Source organism: Myotis daubentonii, chromosome X (assembly GCF_963259705.1).
Source record: "Myotis daubentonii chromosome X, mMyoDau2.1, whole genome shotgun sequence".
Classification (NCBI taxonomy): Eukaryota; Metazoa; Chordata; class Mammalia; order Chiroptera; family Vespertilionidae; genus Myotis; species Myotis daubentonii.
The window spans coordinates 29,183,217-29,206,399 of record NC_081861.1 but is presented as its reverse complement, the minus strand read 5'-3'; the positions used below and the strand labels follow the sequence as shown (position 1 = coordinate 29,206,399).

The window sequence follows — 23,183 nt, the reverse complement described above, 5'->3', positions numbered from 1 at the left end:
TGTAGTAGGTGTCTTATAAGATCCAGTGGCACAGCCTCCCCAATCACCTGAGCTGGTCATTCCAGATGGGACCCCCATGTGGGCTGTGTTCACTCTCCTGTTGTAGTAGAGACTTGATTGCTGCTGGCACATCAATGGGAGGGATTTGCCCCAGGCAAATGGGCTGTGAGGACTGGTTGTTACCACTGTGTAGGATCATCTGTGCAGGGGCTAACCCTATGGAGCAGGATTACTTTCAATGGGGCTCTGGTGCTCACTAAAACTGCTCCTTGGGTGTGCCAATTGTGGATGCAGTTGGGTGATCTTTGATGTGGTCCAAAGCTGTCAACTGTGTGCACTGGCTCTGGGGCCTCCTGCAAAGTTCAGACCAAGGTCTTCTGCCACTTGTGCCCTGCCCAGGGCCACCCAGAATGGGCTACAAAGCAATCTGAAGATGACTGATACTTGTACTGGGCCTATAGGTGCCCAGGCAGAAGCTAAGCTGCAAACAAAATTGGCCTGCTGCTAGTTACAGGCCTGGAGCCATGTGATGAGTGGTCCAGGGCATGCCATGGCCAGATGCTGCTTGATTGAGAGGTTTTAGGAAAGGCTGAAGCATGAGCCAAAACAGGCCATTTGTATGGAAAAACCACTGGAAAAGGCTTAAATGGATTTACAGTTTTGGTGGCATGGCATCTCAGGGAATCACCAGGCTGGGGCAAACAGTGGTAGCCAGTTTGATGGAGACTCAGACATGGTGTCTACCTGCCAGGCTCAGTACACTATCTTCCCAGAAGGTACTATTCAAAGTCTCCATTTGAGTTGTGCAAGAAAGATTTCAGTCACAGATCTTGACATTTCTAGCATCAATAAGCAGGTAGAAAAACTCTGTGAATGACTCTACATGCTTGCCTGTCCAGAGGCTGATAATAACTCAATTTTATTGCCTTTCTAGAGTTACAATATCCATCTACCACCACCACATATTCTTACAAATTCTGGTTTCACTAAAAAATTCTCCCATGTGAGTTTGTCACCACCAAGCCAGCAATGCAAGGAATGCTAAAGGGACTGGTATAAAAAGAAGAAATAAAAAGCTCAGAAAGAAAACAGCCACACACACACACAAAAAGAAATGGCTACAAACAAGTACCTTTCAATAATAACTTTAAACGTAAACGGACTAAATGCTCCAACCAAAAGACATCGAGTGGCTGAATGGATAAAAAAACATGACCCATACATCTGCTGTCTACAAGAAACCCACCTCATTAGAAGGGACTCACACAGACTGAAAGTGAAAGGATGGAAAAATATCTTTCAGGCAAATGGGAAGGAAAAGAAAGCTGGGGTAGCAATACTTATATCGGACAAAATAGACCTCAAAGTGAAGGCCTTAACAAGAGATAAGGAAGGCCACTTCATAATACTAAAGGGATCAATACAACAAGAAGATATAACCCTGGTAAACATATATGCACCCAATGTAGGAGCACCCAAATTCATAAAAAAACTCCTGGAAAATATCAAAGGAGAGATCGACAACAATACAATCATAGTAGGGGACTTTAATACACCATTGACAGCACTGGATAAGTCCTATAGACAAACAATTAGCAAAGATACAGCAATCCTAAATGACTCACTAGATCAGATGGACTTAATAGACATCTTCAGAACACTTCACCCCAAAGCCAGAGAATATACGTTCTTCTCAGGTGCTCATGGGACATATTCAAAAATAGACCACATATTGGGTCACAAGCAAAGTATCCCCAAATTCAAGAAGATTGAAATCATAAAAAGCGTCTTCGCAGACCACGATGGCATAATATTAGAAATAAACTACAATAAAAACAACCCAAAATACTCAAACACCTGGAAGCTGAATAGCATGCTATTAAATATTGATTGGGTTACCAATGAGATCAAAGAAGAAATTAAAAACATCCTGGAAACTAATGACAATGAAAACACAACAATCCAAAACCTATGGGACACATTGAAAGCAGTCCTGAGAGGGAAGTTTATAGCTCTACAGGCCTATCTCAAAAAACAAGAAAAAATGGTAGTAAATCATCTAACTCTACAACTCAAAGAATTAGAAAGAGAGCAACAAGAAAACCCCAGAGTGAGCAGAAGGAAGGAGATAATAAAGATTAGAGCAGAAATAAATGACATAGAGACCAAAAAAACAATACAGAAAATCAATGAAACCAAGAGCTGGTTCTTTGAAAGGATAAACAAGATTGATAAACCTCTAGCCAGACTCACCAAGAAGCAGAGAGAGAGGACCCAAATAAATAAAATCAGAAACGATAGAGGCGAAATAACAACAGACCCCACAGAAATACAAATGATTGTTAAAAAATACTATGGACAGCTTTACTCCAACAAACTAGACAACCTGGAGGACATGGACAAATTCCTAGAAAAATACAGCATTCCAAAACTCAATCAGGAAGAATCTAAAAATCTCAACAGGCCAATAACTATGGAAGAAATTGAAGCAGTCATCAAAAAGCTTCCATCAAACAAAAGCCCAGGACCAGACGGCTTCACAGGGGAGTTTTACCAAACATTCAAGGAAGAACTAAAACCTATCCTCCTCAGACTACTACAAAAAATTCAAGAGGAAGGAACACTTCCAAGCTCATTCTATGAAGCCAGCATCACCCTAATACCAAAACCAGGTAAAGACAACACAATGAAAGAGAATTACAGGCCAATATCCCTCATGAACATAGATGCCAAAATCCTCAACAAAATCTTAGCAAATCGGATCCAGCAGTACATCAGAAAGATCATACACCATGACCAAGTAGGATTTATCCCAGGGATGCAAGGATGGTACAATATCCGCAAATCAATAAACGTGATACATCACATAAACAAATTGAAAGAAAAAAACCACATGGTCATATCAATTGATGCAGAAAAAGCATTTGACAAAATTCAACACCCATTTTTGATAAAAACTCTCAGCAAGGTGGGAGTAGAATGATCATACCTCAACATAATAAAAGCCATATATGACAGGCCCACAGCCAACATCATACTCAACGGACAAAAACTAACACCATTTCCCCTAAGAACAGGAACAAGACAGGGATGCCCCCTCTCACCACTCCTGTTCAACATAGTACTGGAAGTGTTAGCCATTGCAATTCGGCAAGAAGAAGAAATAAAAGGCATCCAGATTGGAAAAGAGGAAGTAAAACTGTCCTTATTTGCAGACGACATGATATTATACATACAAAACCCTAGAGATTCCATCAAAAAGCTACTAGACTTAATACATGAATTTGGCAATGTAGCAGGATACAAAATTAACCCCAAGAAATCTGAGGCATTTCTATACACCAATAGTGAACTTTCAGAAAGAGAGATTATAAAAACAATCCCGTTTACCATTGCACCGAAAAAACTAAGCTACCTAGGAATAAACTTAACTAAAGAGGTAAAAGACCTCTACTCAGAAAACTACAGGACGTTGAAAAAAGACATAGAGGAAGACATAAACAGATGGAAGAACATACCGTGTTCATGGATTGGTAGAATCAACATCATCAAAATGTCCATACTACCCAAAACAATCTATAAATTCAACGCACTTCCCATTAAAGTACCAACAGCATACTTCAGAGATCTAGAACGAACTTTCCAAAAATTCATCTGGAATAAAAAAAGACCCCAAATAGCTGCAGCAATCCTGAAAAAGAACAAAGTAGGTGGGATCTCAATACCAGATATCAAGTTGTATTACAAAGCCACTGTTCTCAAAACTGCCTGGTACTGGCACAAGAATAGGCATATAGATCAATGGAATAGAATAGAGAGCCCAGAAATCGGCCCGAACCAATATGCTCAATTAATATTTGACAAAGGAGGCAAGAACATACAATGGAGCCAAGATAGTCTCTTCAATAAATGGTGTTGGGAAAATTGGACAGATATATGCAAGAAAATGAAACTAGACCACCAACTTACACCATACACAAAAATAAACTCAAAATGGATAAAGGACTTAAATGTACGACAGGATACCATAAAAATTCTAGAAGAATCCAAAGGCAAGAAAATCTCAGACATATGCCGAAGCAATTTCTTCACTGATACAGCTCCTAGGGCACTTGAAACTAAAGAAAAAATGAACAAATGGGACTACATCAAAATAAAAAGCTTCTGCACAGCAAAAGAAACCATCAACAAAACAACGAGAAAACCCACTGTGTGGGAAAACATATTTGCCAATGACATATCTGATAAGGGCCTAATCTCCAAAATTTATAGGGAACTCATACAACTTAACAAAAGAAAGATAAACAATCCAATCAAAAAATGGGCAAAGGACCTAAATAGACACCTTTCAAAAGAGGACATTCAGAAAGCCAAGAGACATATGAAAACATGCTCAAAGTCACTAATCATCCGAGAGATGCAAATCAAAACAGCAATGAGGTACCATCTCACACCTGTCAGACTGGCTATCATCAACAAATCAACAAACGACAAGTGCTGGAGAGGATGTGGAGAAAAAGGAACACTTGTGCACTGCTGGTGGGAATGCAGACTGGTGCAGCCACTATGGAAGACAGTATGGAGTTTCCTTAAAAAACTGAAAATGGAACTCCCATTTGACCCTGTGATCCCACTTCTAGGAATATATCCCAAGAAACCAGAAACACCAATCAGAAAGGATATATGCACCCCTATGTTCATAGCAGCACAATTCACCATAGCTAAGATCTGGAAACAGCCTAAGTGCCCATCAGTAGATGAATGGATTAGAAAACTGTGGTACATCTACACGATGGAATACTATGCTGCTGTAAAAAGGAAGGAACTCTTACCATTTGCAACGTCATGGATGGAACTGGAGAGCATTATGCTAAGTGAAATAAGCCAGTCAATAAAGGAAAAATACCACATGATCTCACTCATTCATGGACAATAGAGACCATTATAAACTTTTGAACAATAATAGATACAAGGCAGAGCTGCCTCAAACAGATTGTCGAGCTGCAGCGGGAAGGCCGGGGAGGGTTGGGGGGCAGGAGGTAGGGGGGTAAGAGATCAACTAAAGGACTTGTATGCATGCATATAAGCATAACCAATGGACATAAGACACTGGGTGATAGGGGAGGCTAGGGGACTGTCTAGGGCGGGGGGATAAAATGGATACATATGTAATACCCTTTGTAATACTTTAAGCAATAAAAAAAAAAAAATTCTCCCATGTGAATGCATGATATCACCCTGAGGTTTGCGTTAGATTGAGTTCAGAGCTCATTCCCTCCCCCCTTTCCCCACCATCACAGGCATTATTCTGCTGAAAATTTAGAAGACATATTACTGCTGACTTAATTTACTTATTTTCATTTCCTTAAAATATCCACTTCAACATTGTGAAATTAATATTGTGAAAATATTAATTTGCTGCTATAGTAATTTCAAAGTACATTTGGAGGTAGCTAATAGGGATATCATCCAAGAAGACAATTTGTATAAAGCAAAGTTCTTTGGATTTTTTATTTAGAATGCACATTTTTACTTTATAACTGTAGCCAACTTAATTATGTAGGCTATTGAAAAGGCAAAATTGTGTATAATCTAAAACTTTGGAGAAAAGGTCATGGATATCTGTTTTGGGAATATATTATCGATTTTTTTTCTGGGAACAGCAGGTATTCCTAATTATGACTTTGCTTAGGCTAATACTGGAATTAACTTGCACACTGAGCATATATATGTCAACAACATGTTGGGTAAATGAGCAGGGAGCCCTAACCCAAGACTCTTAAGAAGCTGTTTGATATACAATTTATCTGCAAAGTCTTGAGCCCTCTCTTTGTAACTGATCTGTCAGACTTCCCATGTAAAATGAGAGCTGTTTCTCACTTTGACAGGCTGCATACCAACTTCAAAGATGCCATCACTTATAAAATTTTCAAAATCTCTTTGCAATTTACTTCTAAAATCTGCCCTCTTTTTTCTCAGTCATGATGGAATCTGGGCTTCTGTATCAACCCATCCATTGCAGATTTTGGGGCAAGTTGGGAGGCTTGATAGGCAGGGAAGAATCCTTTGGATTAGCCATGAGAATGCACGGCTTCAGCATGGTCTTTATCCTGATTACTTCTAAATTCCTTTCCCTGGCCCACACCTTTCTCCCCAAATCTAATGGCATGTAGATCTGCCTATTTATCTTCCCCTTAATATCCAACAGGAACTTCACCCGAACTTCTCTTCCTCACTCCATTCCAAATCTACTTCTTGTATATATTTTTTTACATCAGTGGCTGGTACAACTATCTATCCAGTCCCCAAACTAAGAAGTTAGGAATCGTTCTTGCCTTCTCCTCTCCACAGTCCTTCCCCCCACTTCTCCAGTTCTTGCTGAATTTACCCTTGGATGGTCGCTTCTGTTCACCTATCTCTCTGTACACTCTTTTCTACTGAGACAAAGTCTCTATCACCTCCTGTGTGGTCTATGCAGATATTACCCTAATTGGCTTCCTTGCATGGAATCTTGCTCCCTGCTCCCATTCATCCTTCACAGAAGAAACACAGAAAAGTGTTATTCTGATACACAAATTTTAAGTCACTCCTTTGCTTAATAGCCACCATTGCCCTTAAGGCAAAGTTTTAAAACCTTGACTCTTTTGCAAAGGCCCAGTACAAATGTGACATGTGCCAACCTTTCTAGCTTTATGTCATGTCTTTTTTCCCTTTTGTCTCTCAATTTCAGCCATGCTCTATTCTCAACCTCAGGACATGCCAGGCTCTCTAGTCGCTGAGCCTTTATTAGGGCCCTCCCGCTGTATAGAGTACAGTTTTACTTTCCTCTTTATCTGGTTACATCCTCCTCATTATTCAGATCTGGATCAAAATGCCACCGACTCAGGACAATTCCTCTGACACTTCAGACTTTCCTGTTTTATGCTCTTCTAGCTCCCTGTTTTATGCTTTTCTAGCTCCCTGGGCTTCTCCTTTGTAGCTCTCTTCAGATTATGAGAGCATAGGGGCATAGAACATGTATGTTTTTCTACTTTTTTTTCTATGGAATGCTTCATGAATTTGCATGTCATCCTTGTGCAGGGGTCATGGTAATCATCCAATATTGTTTCAATTTTAGTATATATGCTGCCAAAGCAAGCACAAGGCATGTATATTTTTGTTCCATGCTAAAGTCATTAGCACAGTGGTTGGAACAAAACAGGAGCTCAATAAATGTTTTCTGGGTGGCTGATTAAGCAGTAGCCCCCTAACTGTCCCCCTTTTCTCCAGGTTCTTCCCCTTTCAACCTATTCTTTCCACTACCACTAGACCAGTGATGGTGAACCTTTTGAGCTCGGCGTGTTAGCATTTTGAAAAACCCTAACTTAACTCTGGTGCCGTGTCACATATAGAAATTTTTTGATATTTGCAACCATAGTAAAACAAAGACATATTTTTGATATTTATTTATATATTTAAATGCCATTTAACAAATAAAAATCAACCAAAAAAATGAGTTCGCGTGTCACCTCTGACACGTGTGTCATAGGTTCGCCATCACTGCACTAGAGTGATCACCTAATCCTAAAATCTGAGGCCTGGTTCCATTCAAGTCACCTTTGAATGAAGAAAATAAATTCTCTCCCTCACATACAGAATGAAGTCTAAATGCTTTTGTATATGACATCAAGATCTTCTGTGATCTGTTCCCTAAATTACCTGAACAACTTGATTTGTGTCTTAGTTTCTGCTTAGAAGAGTAGTCTACATTCTAGTCAAATGGAATTGTGCACTGTTACCTGCCCATGCCTCATGCTCTCTAGCCTCCATATCTTTGCTTTTGGTGATCCATCAATCTAAAAAACCCTTGCTGTGTTCCTGCCAAACTCCCACATTGCCTTGTCTTCTCTGAAGCTTTCGTAGTTCCCCCTCCAAGTTGGAAATGGCCACTGTTTTTCCTGACATACCCTACATTTTTACCTTCTTTTGACTGATCCCATTATGTACAAACATGGCTCATTTTCTCCTAGACTGCAAACTACAGGAGAGAAGGACCTGGCTATTTCTTTATGGCTGACAGGACTCAGGCAACACTAGAGGTGTGGGGTTTATTTGCAGGCCTACACTTGTTTCATAACATTGTACTCAAAGTGTGGTAAAAGGATGAACTGCTTATATATCATGCAGGGGCTTATTAGTAACTAGAGGCCCAGTGCACGGATTTCTGTACTGGTGGGGTCCCTCGGCCTGGCCTGAAGGGAATTGGGCTGAAACCGGCTCTCCAACATCCCCTGAGGGGTTCTGGATTGCAAGAGGGCACAGTCCAGGCTGAGGGGACCCCACAAGTGCACAATCAGGGCAGGTGAGGGACCATGGGAGGGATATTGGGAGGGATCGTGGAAGGGCTCCAGGGTGTGTTGGGCCCATCTCGCCCAGTCCCGATTGGCTGTAACCCAGCAGCAAGCTAACCTACTGGTTGTAGTGTCTGCCCCCTGGTGATTAGTGTGCATCATGGCGACTGGTCAAATGGTCCAATGAAAGGTCAGTCACTTAGTATATTAGGCTTTTATTATATAAGATAAACAACCTCAGGTCTATCAGACTTACCAAATCAGAATCTGCATTTTAATGAGATGCCCAGGTGATTTGCATGCACATTAAATTTAAAAGTTAGTGCACTGTCTTATTACGCCAGGGAACATGCATCCTCTGAAAAAGACAAACACCACATTTTGTTATTCAGTGCTCTCAAACCTGGTACCAATTTACAGATCAACTGCGCAGTATGTGTTTCTCTATTTCTGTATTCTCAGCCTAATATCATCTGGCCTTTAGTTTGGGACTCTTCCATTTTCAACCGTATGGGAGAACAATGGCCCCAATCAGGGAGGGAAGCTGATTCTTTAAGCTTGACTTAATCAGTGCAGTCTCTGGCCAAGCTGTGAGGCAGGCCTTGTGTCCTCTGTTAATCATCAGTGAAAGGAATGCCATGGAGTGATGTCAAGTGAGCTTTTGAGCTAACCACTCCTTGAAACATCTGGAGCTGGCAGAGGATCGTGACTATGAATACGGATGAGAACAATTGAACAATTTAAATTAATCATAGTTTATGTATTTTGTACAAAATGTATTTGTGTTTTGATCAAACAAGGCAAACAACTAAGCAACGCTTGAGCTTCCTAGGTTTTAGAAGAGAGGTCAATACTCAATTAAAAAAACATTCCTGAAATTTTCCCCCAGACTCTTTAAACACTAATAGCCTTCTCTTTTTCCTTAGGCCTTATTTCATTATCAACATAGCTCAAGTGTTAATATTTAGTGCCCACCTTGTATGCAGATGCTGATGGGTCCTGTGGAGCATATTGTCTCACTTCTTTTCAGTGTGCTGCAGATAAATTTGGAATTGGAAAGGCTCTCAAGTTCAGGCAGAGCAGCTCAAAGTGAGAAGTGACAAAACCAGCTTTTATTTATTTATTTAGTCAGTCTCAGGCATGTATTTGCTGATAAATTACTACTTCTAAAACCTCCTCACTATCATTTGAACTGCTTGGCTTCTATTCAGAATTACACCCAGACTCAGGCAGGTGAGGCTTCAGATTAGCTTCTATCTGACACGGGGGACAAAAAGTACATGAAAAACCAAAGAAAACAGGGGTTGCTAGCAATTCCGCTATCACAGGCTCCTTACTGTGTGCATTTAATCAAACATGTATATTGTCAAATAAGGCTATGCCAGACAAGGAAACAACTGCGTGGAATCAGAAACTGGAAGATGAGATACAGGCCACTGATGGAGGCTGTCTTTCTCATGAGAAAGTTGCTCCTGTACAAAATTGTGAAATAGACGCATTGCATACTTTCTCTCCAACTATTTCTCCTTTTGCTGGGTATATTAATGGGTCAAGGAGAACAGAGGAGAGAGAGAGAGAGAGAGAGAGAGAGAGAGAGAGAGAGAGAGAGAGAGAGAGAGAGAGAGAGAGAGAGAGAAGGATTTGGCTTACATGTTTATGGGGATGGCAAATTCAAAATCCAAATTCCAGCAGGTCATCTGGCTAGAAAATGAGGCAGATTTCCCTGTTTCAGACTTGAGACAGATTTCCTTCTAGAGCACACTAAACAGTTCTACCATTATAACTTCATTTAGTATAAACCACCTTTTGGTCCAGGTTTCATCCAAGCAAACAAACTGCTAGACTGGGCTAAGGCCATCTGGCCTTTCTGGTTATTTAAGGTTGTTGATCTGGACCACAAGGGAATACAGTGGGATTCCTTGTAGAATTAGGAAACCACAAAGGGTGGACAGGGACATTTGTCTGATACTTCTGACATGCATAGTAGAAGTCTCTGAGGCAATGTCAAGAGAGCCAAACTCCCAGGTTGTCAAATCTCTCAGGCAGTGACTCCAGAGCTATTCTAAGGTCTTCCTTTGCCTTTTAAACCACAAAAGTTTGTCATTTCCTCTAAATTGAAAGAGTACTCACTGGTCTCTTCCCAGATGCCTGGCTCTCACTGCTCTAGGGAGCCCAAGAGAAGGTTTGATTGTGCCTGGCTGCCCCTTTCCTTGCTATGATCCTGAGAGGCAACCAAAGATCCTCCATTCATTGAACAGCTATTCTGTGGTAGGCAGAGGGCTTTAGAAAGGAATCAGACATGATTCCAGCTCTTGAGGTGCTCCCACCCAGGAAGTCAATGATCTCAGGCAACTGGGATTAAGAGGAGGCCCGCCTAACTCCCTGGGCACTGATACTTACTCCTCTATTTATCTACTTCTCCCAACCCTGGTGACCCTTACATCCTCTCCATTCTCTCTCCTCACCACATACCTTTGTTGGCCTTCTGGTTGCCCAGGCTTTTGCATTGCAGTTTTCTGGCCAAGCTTGCCCTCTCTGTGCTTCTAAAACAGGTCTGTCCTACTCTTCCATATGTTCAGAATTTGTTGCCAGTACATGGGTCATTGGATATCACTCTAATAAAGTGGAGGGACAACATGGTACAAGTAACTGATAGTCTATTTCAGTGATGGCGAACCTATGACACATGTGTCAGAGGTGACATGTGAACTCATTTTTTTGGTTGATTTTTCTTTGTTAAATGGCATTTAAATATATAAAATAATTATCAAAAATATGTCTTTGTTTTACTATGTTGCAAATATCAAAAAATTTCTATATGTGACACGGCACCAGAGTTAAGTTAGGGTTTTTCAAAATGCTGACACACCGAGCTCAAAAGGTTCGCCATCACTGGTCTATTTAAATTCATTCATTCTACCAACAACTATATACCTAGGATCTACTATGTATCAGGCCCTGTGCTAGGTCCTGGGTATAGAGAGGTAAATGTGACATGGTTGATGCCCACAATGAACTCATCATTTTGTTAAGAAGACAAGACAAATTGGCAAACACAGACAATTGCCCCACAACAAAGAAGTGCAATGATAGAGTTGTGTGCTGTGGAGTAACTCTTTTTGACCTTGGGGAATGGAGACTAGGGAGAGGAGAAGCTTGAGCTGCTTCCTGAAATATAAGTAATAGTTCATCAAGTAAACAAGGCAAAATAGACATTCCAAGGAAAGGGAACAACAGAAGCAAAAGCAGAGTTGTGTAGTCATGCACAGCCTTTTGGGAGGATGGAGATGTGGCACAGTGCCTGCCAGGGATTGGACATGTACGTAGAAGTGAAGGCTCTGGCCTTCCAGGCAAATAGCCTTGGACTTCATGTTAAGAGCAACAGAGAGCTATGCATGTTTTTGGATTTTTGTAATAGCTTTATTAAAATATAATTTATATACCATATAATTCACTTACTTTAAGTATACAATGTGCGGTGCTCAGTATATTCACAAAATTGTGCAACCATAATGACTAACTAATTCTAGAACATTTTCATCACCCCCAAAAGAAACCTCATACTGATTAAGGGCCACTCCCCATATCTTCCCCCACTGGCAACCATTAATCTATTTTTTGCATCTATATATTTGCCTATTCTTGATATTTCATGCATATGACATTATGCAACATGTGATCTTTGGTGAGAAGCATCTTACACTTAACATAGTGTTTTCAAGGTTTGTGCATGTTGTAGCATGTATGAATACTCCATTTCTATTCATGGCCAAATAACATTCCATTGTATCTATGTACCATATTTAGTTATCTATTTATCAATTGACAGACAGATTATTTATATTTTGGGGCTCTTATAATTAATGTTATTGCAAACACTTATGTGCAAGTTTTTTATGAATATGTTTTCATTTGTTTTGTGTATATGCCTATGATATGGTAACTCTATGTTCAACGTTTGAGGAACTGCCACACTATTTTCCAAAGTGACTACATCATTTTACATTCCCATCAGCAGTGTAGGAGGCTTCCAATTTCTCTGCATCCTTACCATCCTGTATTATTTTTCTTTGTGATTATAGCTTAGCCAGTGTGACATAGTACTTTTGTTGTTATTTTGACTTGCATTTCCCTGATGAATAATGATGATGAGCATCTTTTTGTATATTACTAGCCATTTGTATATATATTCTTTGAGAATTATCTACCCATACCATTACCCAAATTTTATTGGGTTATTTGTCTTTTTATTATTGAATTATAATAGTTATTTATTCTGGATACAAGCCCTTATTAAATATATAATATACAAAAAATATCTCCCACTCTATATGTTGTATTTTCACTTTCCTGATGGCATCCTTTGAAGTGTAAAAATTTTTATTTGGATGAAGACCAATTTATTGATTTTTAATTTTATGGATAATGCTTTGGGTATTGTATCTAAGAACTCGACACAACCTGATGTCACAAAGATTTTCTCCTGTTTTCTTCTAAAACTTTTACAGTTTGGGCTCATACATTTAGGTCTGTAATTATGTCGAGTTAATTTTTGTGTATCATTTATATGAGACTCTAAATTGCTCTTTTTGCATGTGGATATCCAATTGTTCTAGTCCATTTGTCAAAAAGACTATCTTGTGTTGCCATATTTGTCAAAAATTAATTAATCAAATATGGACTCTCAATTCTGTCCCACGATATTTTTGCTTATCCTTGGGCTAACACTAAACTGACTTGATTATTGTTGCATTATACTAAGTTTTGAAACCAGCGAGTTCTTTCTTTTTAAACTTGTTTTGGCTATTTTAGGTTTTCTGTGTTTCTATGCAAATTTTGGGATCAAGTTGTCAATTTCTACACAAAATCTTGTGATTTTAGTAGAGCTTACATTGAGACTACATATCAAGTTTGGGAGACTTGCCATCTTGAAAATATTGAGAATTCAATCCATGAACATGGATTCTATCTCTGTTTATTAAGATCTTTATATTCTCTCAACAATGATATATAGATTTCAGTGCACAGAAATGTTTCACGTCTTTGGTTAGATTTATTCCTGAGTATTTAATATTTTTGTTGCTATTTTGTATTTTTTAAAACATTCACTTTCTTATTGTTTGTTACTAGTATATAGAAATAAAATCGAATTTTGTATATTTATCTTGTATAATTGACTTTTGTAAACTTTATTAATTCTTTTATACTTTTATGGATTCTTTGGGGATTTTCATATATAAGATCATGTTATCTGCAAATAAAGACAGTTTAATTCATTTTCAATCAGGATGTCTTTAATTAATTAATTAATTTATTTATTTATTTATTTATTTTATTTCTCACTACACTGGCTACAACATCCAATTCAATGTTGAATAGAAATGATGAAACAAGAGACTCTTGCCTCTTTTCTCATCGAAAAGAAAAAACATTCAGCATTTCACCATTCAGAATGATGTTAAGCTGTGGGTTTATTTTGTTTTATTTTTGTAGCTACCCCTTATCAATTTTAGGATGTCTTCCATTCCTAGATTGTTGAGACCTTTTATCATGAATGGGTGCTGGATTTTGGAAAATGTTTTTTTTTCCCTTTGATTAATGTAATTAATATGATAAACTATATTCATTAATTTCTTTCTTTCTTCAATCTTTAATTTCTTTATTGATTAAGGTATTACATATGTGACCTCATTCTCCCCATAAACCATTAATTTTCAAATGTTAAATCAACTTAACATCACTGGAATGAATCTCACTTGGCCGTGGCTATAATTCATTTTATATATTGCTGAATTTGGGTTGCTAATATTTTCTTAAAGGTTGTGCCAGAGTTTATGACCATGGGCAATACTGGTCTGTATTTTTTTTTCTTATAATATGTTCATCTCACTTGGAATCAGGGTAACATATTAGCCTCATAGATTGAGTTGGTAAGTGTTCCCTCTGCTATTTCTTGGAATAGACTATAAAGAATTGGTATTATCTAAATATTTGACAGAATTCAGAAGTAAAGCTATCTGAGCCTGGGTTTTTCTTTGTGGTAAGATATTCAATTACTATATTAATTTATTTGCTTGGCATATGTTTAGTCAGATTTTCTATTTCTTCTTTGGTCACTTTTGGTAATGTATATTTTTTAGAAACTTTTCCATTTCACCTATGTTGTTAAATATTTGTTATAAAGTTTTCCAGAGTAGTCTCATATAATCTTTTAAATTTCTATACTGTTAATAGTGACATCTCTATTTCAATTGTGATTTTGGTAATTTCTGTTTCTTTCTTTTAGACTTGGTCAGTCTAGCTTATGACTTTTCAATTCTGCTGATCCTTTTAAAGGAATCAGCTTTTGGGTTAATTGATGTTCTATATCACTGTCCCCTATTTCATTAATTTCTACTTTAATTTTAATCATTTCCTTTTTCAGCTTATTTGACCTTAGTTTACTCTTCTGATTTTGATTTGTAAGGTGGAAGCTTAGGGTATTGATTTGAGATATTTCTTCTTCTCTGATATAGGCATTGAAAACTAAATTTCCTTCTAAGCTCTGCTTTAGCTGCATCCCATAAAATTTGATATTATAGCCCTAACCGGTTTGGCTCAGTGGGTAGAGCATTGGCCTGCGGACTCAAGGGTCCCAGGTTCGATTCTGATCAAGGGCATGTACCTTGGTTGTGAGCACATCCCCAGTGGGGGGTGTGCAGGAGGCAGCTGGTCGATGTTTCTCTCTCATTGATGTTTCTAACTCTCTTTCCCTCTTCCTCTCTGTAAAAAAAAATCAATAAAATATATTTAAAAATTTTTTGATATTATATTTTCATTAAAAATGCTCATTTTTATCACTTCTTTCATGCTTCATTCTTTGACCTCTGAGTATTTAGAAGTGTGTTGTTTAATTTTCTAGTATTTGGAGGTTTGCCAGATTTCTCTCTGCTGTCATTCCATTTTATTATTGAACATATTTTGTATAATTTCCATCCTTTTAAATTTACTAAAGCCTATGTTTTCGCCTAGAATATGGTTTATGCTGGATAATTTTTTTATACACTTGAAAAATTTTGTCCTTCAGTTGTTGGGTAGAAGGTTATATATATGTCAGTTAGGTTGAATTACTTGATAGTGTTATTCAAGTCTTCTTTAACCTTGCTGATTTTCTGCCTAGTTGTTCTACCAATTACTAAGATTAAGGAAATGAAATCTACAACTATTGCTTGTGGATTATTGATTTCTCTTTTCAGTTATTTCAGTTTTTGCTTCATGTATTTTGATGTCTTGTTATAAGCAGTGTATGCATTTATAATTATAATTTCCTGACTTAATTTATTCTTTTGTCATATAAAAACTCATTAATCAGTAGTAATATTTTCTGTTTTAATGTCTATTTTGTATGATATTAATGTAGTCACTTCAGCTCTATTAAGATTGCTGTTTGTATAGTAGATCTTTTCTCATCATTTGTCTTTAAAATTATTTGTGCATTTGAAATTAAGGGGTCTTTATATTTTTTTTACATATTTTATTGGTTTTTTACAGAGAGGAAGAGAGAGGGATAGAGAGTTAGAAACATCGATGAGAGAGAAGCATTGATCAGCTGCCTCCTGCACACCTCCCACTGGGAATGTGCCCCCAACTAAGGTACATGCCCTTGACTGGAGTCGAACCTGGGACCTTTCAGTCTGCTGGCTGACGCTCTATCCACTGAGCCAAACCAGTTACGGCAAGGTGTCTTTATAGAAAGCACACAGTTGGGTCTTGCTCTTGTATTAGACCTGACAATATCTGTCTTTTGAGTGGGAAGTTTAGCTCTTTTAAATTTAATGTAATTAGTGATATAGTTGGATTTTAACATTTTGTTATTTGTGTTTTATGTCTCCTGTCTTTACCTCTCTGTTTTCCCTATTTGCATTCTGTCATGTTAAATAAAAAATATTTAATATACCATTAAAATTCCTCCAGTTTTTTTAACCATATATTTTTAGTGAGTATATTTATGGCTTCTCTCAATATTATAATTATAATAATTTTATTTATCACAGTTAACTTCAGATTAATATTAATCTAATTCCACCTAAATATAGATATTTTGCTCCAAGATAGCTTCATTTCTTTTCTCCTGTTTTTATGGTTTTATTGTCATAAGTATTAGACTCCTAAATATGTTATAAACCTAGCATAGTCTTTTAGTTGTTAATATTATTTATAAAATGCTTTACAAAATCTTGTCTTTTAAATAAGTTAAGAGAAGATATAAAAAGATGTCTAAAGGTATTTTATATTTAACCTGCCATTTCTGGTACTCATTATTTCTCCCTCTGGATTTAAGTCACTGAAGTCATCTCCTCTCAGCCTAAAGAACATCCTTTACTATTTCATATAAGGCAAGTCTGATTGCAACAGATAAGCTCAGCTTTTTTTTTTTATGTTGGAATGTTTTTATTGTACTTTAATTTTTGAGGGACAGTTTTGCTGTTTTGGAATTCTTGATTGACAGTTGTTTTTCTCTTTCAGCACTTTAAATATGGCTTTTAGTCTCAGTTGTTTAAGATGAAAAGTCAGCCATTAAATGTACTGATTGTTTCTATATGTGACCAATCATTTTTCTTTTGCTGCCTTTAAGATATTAGCTTTGTCTTTCACCAATGTGACTATGATGTGTCTAGATGTGAGTCTCTGAGTTTACCGTACTTGTAATTCATTAAGCTTCTTGGATGTGTAGTATAATTATTATTTTTTTAATTTTGAGAAGTTTTCAGCCATTATTTGCTTAAATACTTTCTCTATTTTTTTCTTATACTTCAAGTTTTCTAACCTTCTATTATTTTTTAAAAATATTTTTTCTCTTTGTCCTTTGGAGCATATAATTTCTGTTATAGTTTCTAGTTGACTGTTTCTTTCTTCTGCCATCTCAAATTTTCAGAATTTCCTTGAAAATCCAGCATTTTCATTTAGTGTTTATTTTATTTTATTTTAGAATTTATTCTGCTATTGAGAATTGGGAATGCATATTTGTTGATTCATTATTGTCATACTTCCTTAAATCTTTAAATATACTTTACTTGAGTTCTTTGAACATATTTATAATAGAGGTTTTAACATTTTTTCTGATAAATTCAACATCTGAGGACACTAAAAAAATTCTGTTCAGTGCTTTTTCCCCTATGAGTCTAGTCCAAGTGATGGTGAAACTTTTGAGCTTGGCATGTCAGCATTTTGAAAAACCCTAACTTAACTCTGGTGCCGTGTCACATATAGAAATTTTTTGATATTTGCAACCATAGTAAAACAAAGATTTATATTTTTGATATTTATTTTATATATTTAAGTGACATTTAACAAATAAAAATCAACCAAAAAAATGAGTTCGCGTGTCACCTCTGACATGCGTGTCATAGGTTTGCCATCATTGGCTATAGTCTGACTTTCTTTGACTCAAAATTTTTTCTTGTTAACTGGAAATCTTAATTAACAAATTATATTAACTCTAAATTCTGATGTTTTATAATAATCAGATTATTATAATATTTTATAATAATACTAGGGGCCCGGTGCACGAAATTCGTGCACTGGGTGTGGGGCAGGGGGGGGAGTGTCCCTCAGCCCAGCCTGCCCCCTCTCACATACTGGGAACCCTCAGGTGTTGACCCCCATCACCCTCCAATTGCAGGATCGGCCCCTTGCCCAGGCCTGATGCCTCTGACAGAGGCGTCAGGCCTGGGCAGGGGACCCTCATTTCCCCCCATCACTGGTTCTTCCCCCAGCCCAGGCCTGATGCCTCTGGCTGAGGCGTTCGGCCCGGGCAGCGGGGACCCACAGCTGCAGCAGCCCCGCGATCGTGGGCTCCGCTTTAGGCCCAGGTAAGGGGCCCCTAGCTCCTGGGACTGCCAGCTTCGACCATGCCCAGCTCCCATCGCTGGCTCCACCCCTACTTCCTGCTATCACTGGCCAGGGTGGAAAAGGCGCCTGATTCTCTGATCATGGCTGGGGGGCAGGGCAAAGGCGGCCCCAGGGCCGCCTTTGCCCTGCCCCCCAGTTCTTAGCTCCCCCCTGGTTTTCCGATCACTGTCAGTGGCAGGGGGCTTCTTCCTGCTTTCCCTTTCGCCTCCCTGCATTGTGCCTACATATGCAAATTAACTGCCATCTTGTTGGCAGTTAACTGCCAATCTTAGTTGGCAGTTAATTTGCATATAGCCCTGATTAGCCAATGAAAAGGGTATCGTCGTACACCAATTACCATTTTTCTCTTTTATTAGTGTAGATGAAGAGAATTATAGTTACTGGATTTTGTTTGATTGTTTCTTTATTTAGTAATTTGCCTGGGCTTAATTTATGAAATCTGTGTCCTCCACCTGTTTGTGATTGCTAATGCCTCTTCAGTTTTTCAAACTTCATTGTTTTTGCTGTTAAACCGGGCTTCCTTAGGGTCTCCCCTGTATCTGCATAGTTTAATGGTCAGTCAATATTTGGACAGAGATTGTACTCTACCGCAGCTAATGAATCTGTGTATGGATAAGGGAACACAGTAAATCTTTAGGCTGCTTTCAAGTATGCCTCTATTTTTTTCTTTTGATTGGGCCTTTTCATATCTTCTCTACACATGTGTGCAGCTTCATGTTCAGCCAGAAGTGTGTGGCTGGCATGGACCTACTCAAGTCATATGCACATGTATGCCACTGCAGCCAGGAATAGGCTTGTCCCAAATATACATCTGACTAGTAGAGATGTTGGCCTTCCCTATATACTGGCTGCTTGTGTTCTCTATAACTGTTACTTGTACCAACAAAATTGTTAGGCATAAACATTGTCCACCACCCTTTATAAAAATATATTTTTATTGATTTCAGAGAGGAAGGAAGAGGGAGAGAGTGATAGAAACATCAATGATGAGAGAGAATCATTCATCAGCTGCCTCCTGCACACCCCACACTGGGATTGAGCCCGCAACCCGGACATGTGCCCTGACCAGGAATCGAACTGTGACCTCCTGGTTCATTGGTTGATGCTCAACCACCTAACCAGACCGGCTGGGCTGTCCACCACCCTTTTGACCTCAGCTAAGAAGCTGCTAATTCTCATGATCTACTCTATCTTGCAGAACCTCGATTCTGACCGAGCTAGATGAGAAATGGGACAGCTCCAGGCCAGAATGACATAGATTTCCATTGTTCTTACCTGAAGTTCAACATTTTCTCAACTATAAACACTTCTCATATTGTTGTGTGCCTTTTGTTGATCTCCAGAGTCCTAAACTTATCTTTTGTGTGCGTGTGAATTTTGTCCACCTGTATAGTGGCTTTTGAGGGAGAAGATTGGAACATCTCTTCATTTGCCCATAATAATGTAGAAGAGTTAAAACAGGAAAGTGACATGCAATGTTTAGAAGGGGAGAAAAATCAACCTAGCCAATATATGGTGGAAGACCTTAGTAGGACAAATTTGAAAGCGGAGACCAGTCAAAAGACTATTGAAGTACCACAGGTAAAAAATGATGGGGGGTGTAAAAGGATTATCACCAGTGAAGATGAATAAAGTAGATGAATTGGGCATCTATATCAAATTTGAAATCACAGGCCATTTAAGTAGGCCAGTTTTGGATGTGAGGGCGATCTGGCTGCGACATCTGTCACCCCATTGATCGCCAGGGTTGATTCGGCTGATCTGGCTGGCTAGGCGGGTGTCCCCCTCCTCCCTCACCGATCCATGTGCGTCCCTCCCGAAGCTGCGCGCTCGGTCGAAGAGGACGACCTTCCCCCCCCCCCCCCCGAGGAGAGGACCAGTCTTCGGTCAAGGGTATACGAGTAGCTGCGCTCCCCTGCTAGAACCTCCAAACAAGCTCTCAAGTAGGCCAGTTTAGAGGTACGGTGCCTGTTGGGTACTAGAAATATCAGGGGAAATACTTTGTAATGTATATGATTGTCTAACCATTATGCTGTACACTTGAACCAATACAAAATAATATTGAGTGTAACCTGTAATTTAAAAAATAAAAAGATTATATGTAGTATAGGACATTGTAAATAGAACTGAAAAGTAAGTAATATTTTAAAGAGATATTGCTTTGAAAGAGTTGCAAAGACTTTATGCTTGATGGGAAAATTAGAGTGTGTCAAAAGTTAAAGAATGAGAGAGTCTGGGTCTAGATAACTAAGAGTATAAAAGCACCGGGCACAGAAATAAAGAACAAAAGATGGGGACAGGCTGTGGTGGGAAAAGAAAAAGAAGACAATTTTGAAAAAAAAAATAGTTTTGAAAAGCTATGATGATATCCAATTGGAAAGGCACAGTAGGTGGCTGGGGATTTAGATCTGCAGCTCAGAATCAAAGAAAGTCTGCAAATGCAACATGAAAAAAGACTTTTTATATTAATATCCAGGTACAGATGTGTCTAGAAATCTGAAGACATCTTAAGGTGTTACTGTTTTTCAACACAGCATTTGATCTTCCATAGTCTCTTATACTTATCTACAACCCTAAGAAGGGTTTTTGTTGTTGTTTGATATTTTTGTTTTATTTTGGGAAAGTTGGGCAGAGAGTAGACATATAAGACCAGGTGAAAAACAGAAGAAATTGAGATCAGGAGAGGGGAGAAAAGCACATAAGGCATACCAGAAGCGTACTCTATCACTAGCCTCCTGAAAATGTGATGGGGGTGCAGGGTCAGAATGAATGTGTTTTCCACATTCCCTCCTCTTTAATTTTCAATGAAAGTTTCACTTATCTTCATGAATATCTGTATCTGTGCCTTATTTGCGTTGATCTTGTCTTTTCATTTCTCTGTCTTTGTCTATCTTAGTTTCTCTACCAACTTTCCCTCAGGAGTTGGTTTTATTTTTGATCAGCTCAATATTTCATGTTTGGATTGGCCCATGATTCTGCAAAAGGCTGGCAGAGTCCTCTGAGAATACAAGGGTCAATTGCCCCAATATATCTCTGAACTACCACTAGATGGCAGAGTCTGGGAACTTTGCTAATCAGGCCTAGACATTGATGCATGCCTGAATGCTGACTGGTAGGGAGTATTACTTGGTTATTCTCCTTTTCTCTGTTGCAACCAGTTGCTAACAAAAGCCACTAGACCTAGCAGAATCCTTTTGCCCATTATGGAAGAAAATTCATGTTTGTAAAATACTCAGGGCTGGAAAAGCCTATTCTCTAAGCTGGTGTTTCCCCTGCATTAATTCTCCCACACATTCCTTATTATTATAAACCTTCCCCTAGATTCCCTTTTATTCCCTCATTAGCTGTGTGTTTATTTGCTCATTTGTTTGTTTGTTTTTAAGTCATATTCCCTCTCCAGCCTGCTTAGCAAGTTGGGCTGATCCTTTTTTCTCACTTTGATCAGGGACTTGCAGAATGAAGTGCAATCAAAGCCTGAAAGGCTCTTCAACTTTGTTGGTCTCCAGCCATGGGCAAACTACGGCCCACAGGCCGGATCCAGCCCATTTGAAATGAATAAAACTAAAAAAAAAAAAAAAAAGACCGTACCCTTTTATGTAATGATGTTTACTTTGAATTTATATTAGTTCACACAAACACTCCATCCATGCTTTTGTTCCGGCCCTCCGGTCCAGTTTAAGAACCCATTGTGGCCCTCGAGTCAAAATGTTTGCCCACCCCTGGAACCCCATCATTTCTAGATGGTGTAACTGAGGCACATAAAGAAGAAGAAACTTATTCAACATCATATGAAGAATTCAAGGCAGAATTCTATGGTTCAGAGTCTCATGACATACTCACAATAATCAATAATACAGCCAGGAGATCACTTAGGCCCACTAATTGTATTAGTACAACTAGATGTCTAAAGAAGGGGGAGTAGGCAAGAAATGTAAGACATGATACCTGTCCCCCAGGCACTTAGAATCTAGTTAGGAATACAGACTAATACACAATTAAAAGGAGGTAATGCCTTTTGTGACAAGACAGTGTAAGAAATATGTTAGAGTGGGTGAGTGGCTCAGGGATTCAGAGGAGAAAGAGCTGTAAAAGGAAACAGGGATGTGGGTGGAAGTGCAGGGGTGGAGAATTACATGAAGCTTGCAGATGGAAAATTCAATAATTACTATTTAGGGGTCAATTCCTAGGCTGACTTAAGCAGAAAGTGATGGTCAAAGAGAAGTAAAACATAAAGTTAGAGTAGTGGGCTGGGACCAGGCTGTTCAGGCTCTTAAATGTCAGGCTAATTTCCTACTAATACTGAGGAAGAAATTTTAAGTATTTTTAATTTTCATATTTTCCATGTTCATAGGTAACTTTCCTCTAAGTTTAGTTCCCCAACAAGTGGCCTCTTCACTTTGCCCTACTTTCCTGCATTAGTCTCAGCCCCTCAGAGATGAAGTTGAACCCAAAAGATAGGTTGGTGCATGTTTCCTCTACATCTGTTTCTTAATGACATAACCAAGAATAACCTGGACATTCTCCAGCTTTAAACCCCATTTACTCATTTCCATCCCCCACCCCCTCAAAGGAGTCTGAACACCAGTCCTCTGAATCCCGCAGCTCCCTTTGCCTCAAGGGGGCTTCTGGGGAGTTGGAGAGTTCTTGACAGCTGAGCAACACCTATATGAGGTGAACATGGTTTCATACAAACTATGAAAAGGCCTCCAGACAGAAAGGCTCTTTTTTTATTACTTTTAAAAAATTTTTTCCATCACCATTTATCCCCCCTAAACTCTCTTCAAAAGCAGCCTGAACATGAAAGAACTCAGGAGCCATTTCAGATTGTCAAGAGCACGTCAGTTCCCAAGCAGCCTGACATGCCACATTTCAAAACTAAAGAAGGTTGCTCTCTCCCCTTATGAACTCTCCCTTTGTATCCCCCAATGATTTGAGGTCTGTTTTTCTACTAGGATACAGTGG

General features: G+C 38.6%; 1 non-coding gene across 1 annotated transcript; it reads right to left on the bottom strand.

Moving 5' to 3' along the window:
* Positions 1-7,035: 7,035 nt before the first annotated feature.
* Positions 7,036-7,141, bottom strand: LOC132225361 (U6 spliceosomal RNA). The gene has a single exon (XR_009450880.1). It is a non-coding gene; the product is annotated as a U6 spliceosomal RNA (small nuclear RNA).
* Between the last annotated feature and the right edge of the window lie 16,042 nt (positions 7,142-23,183).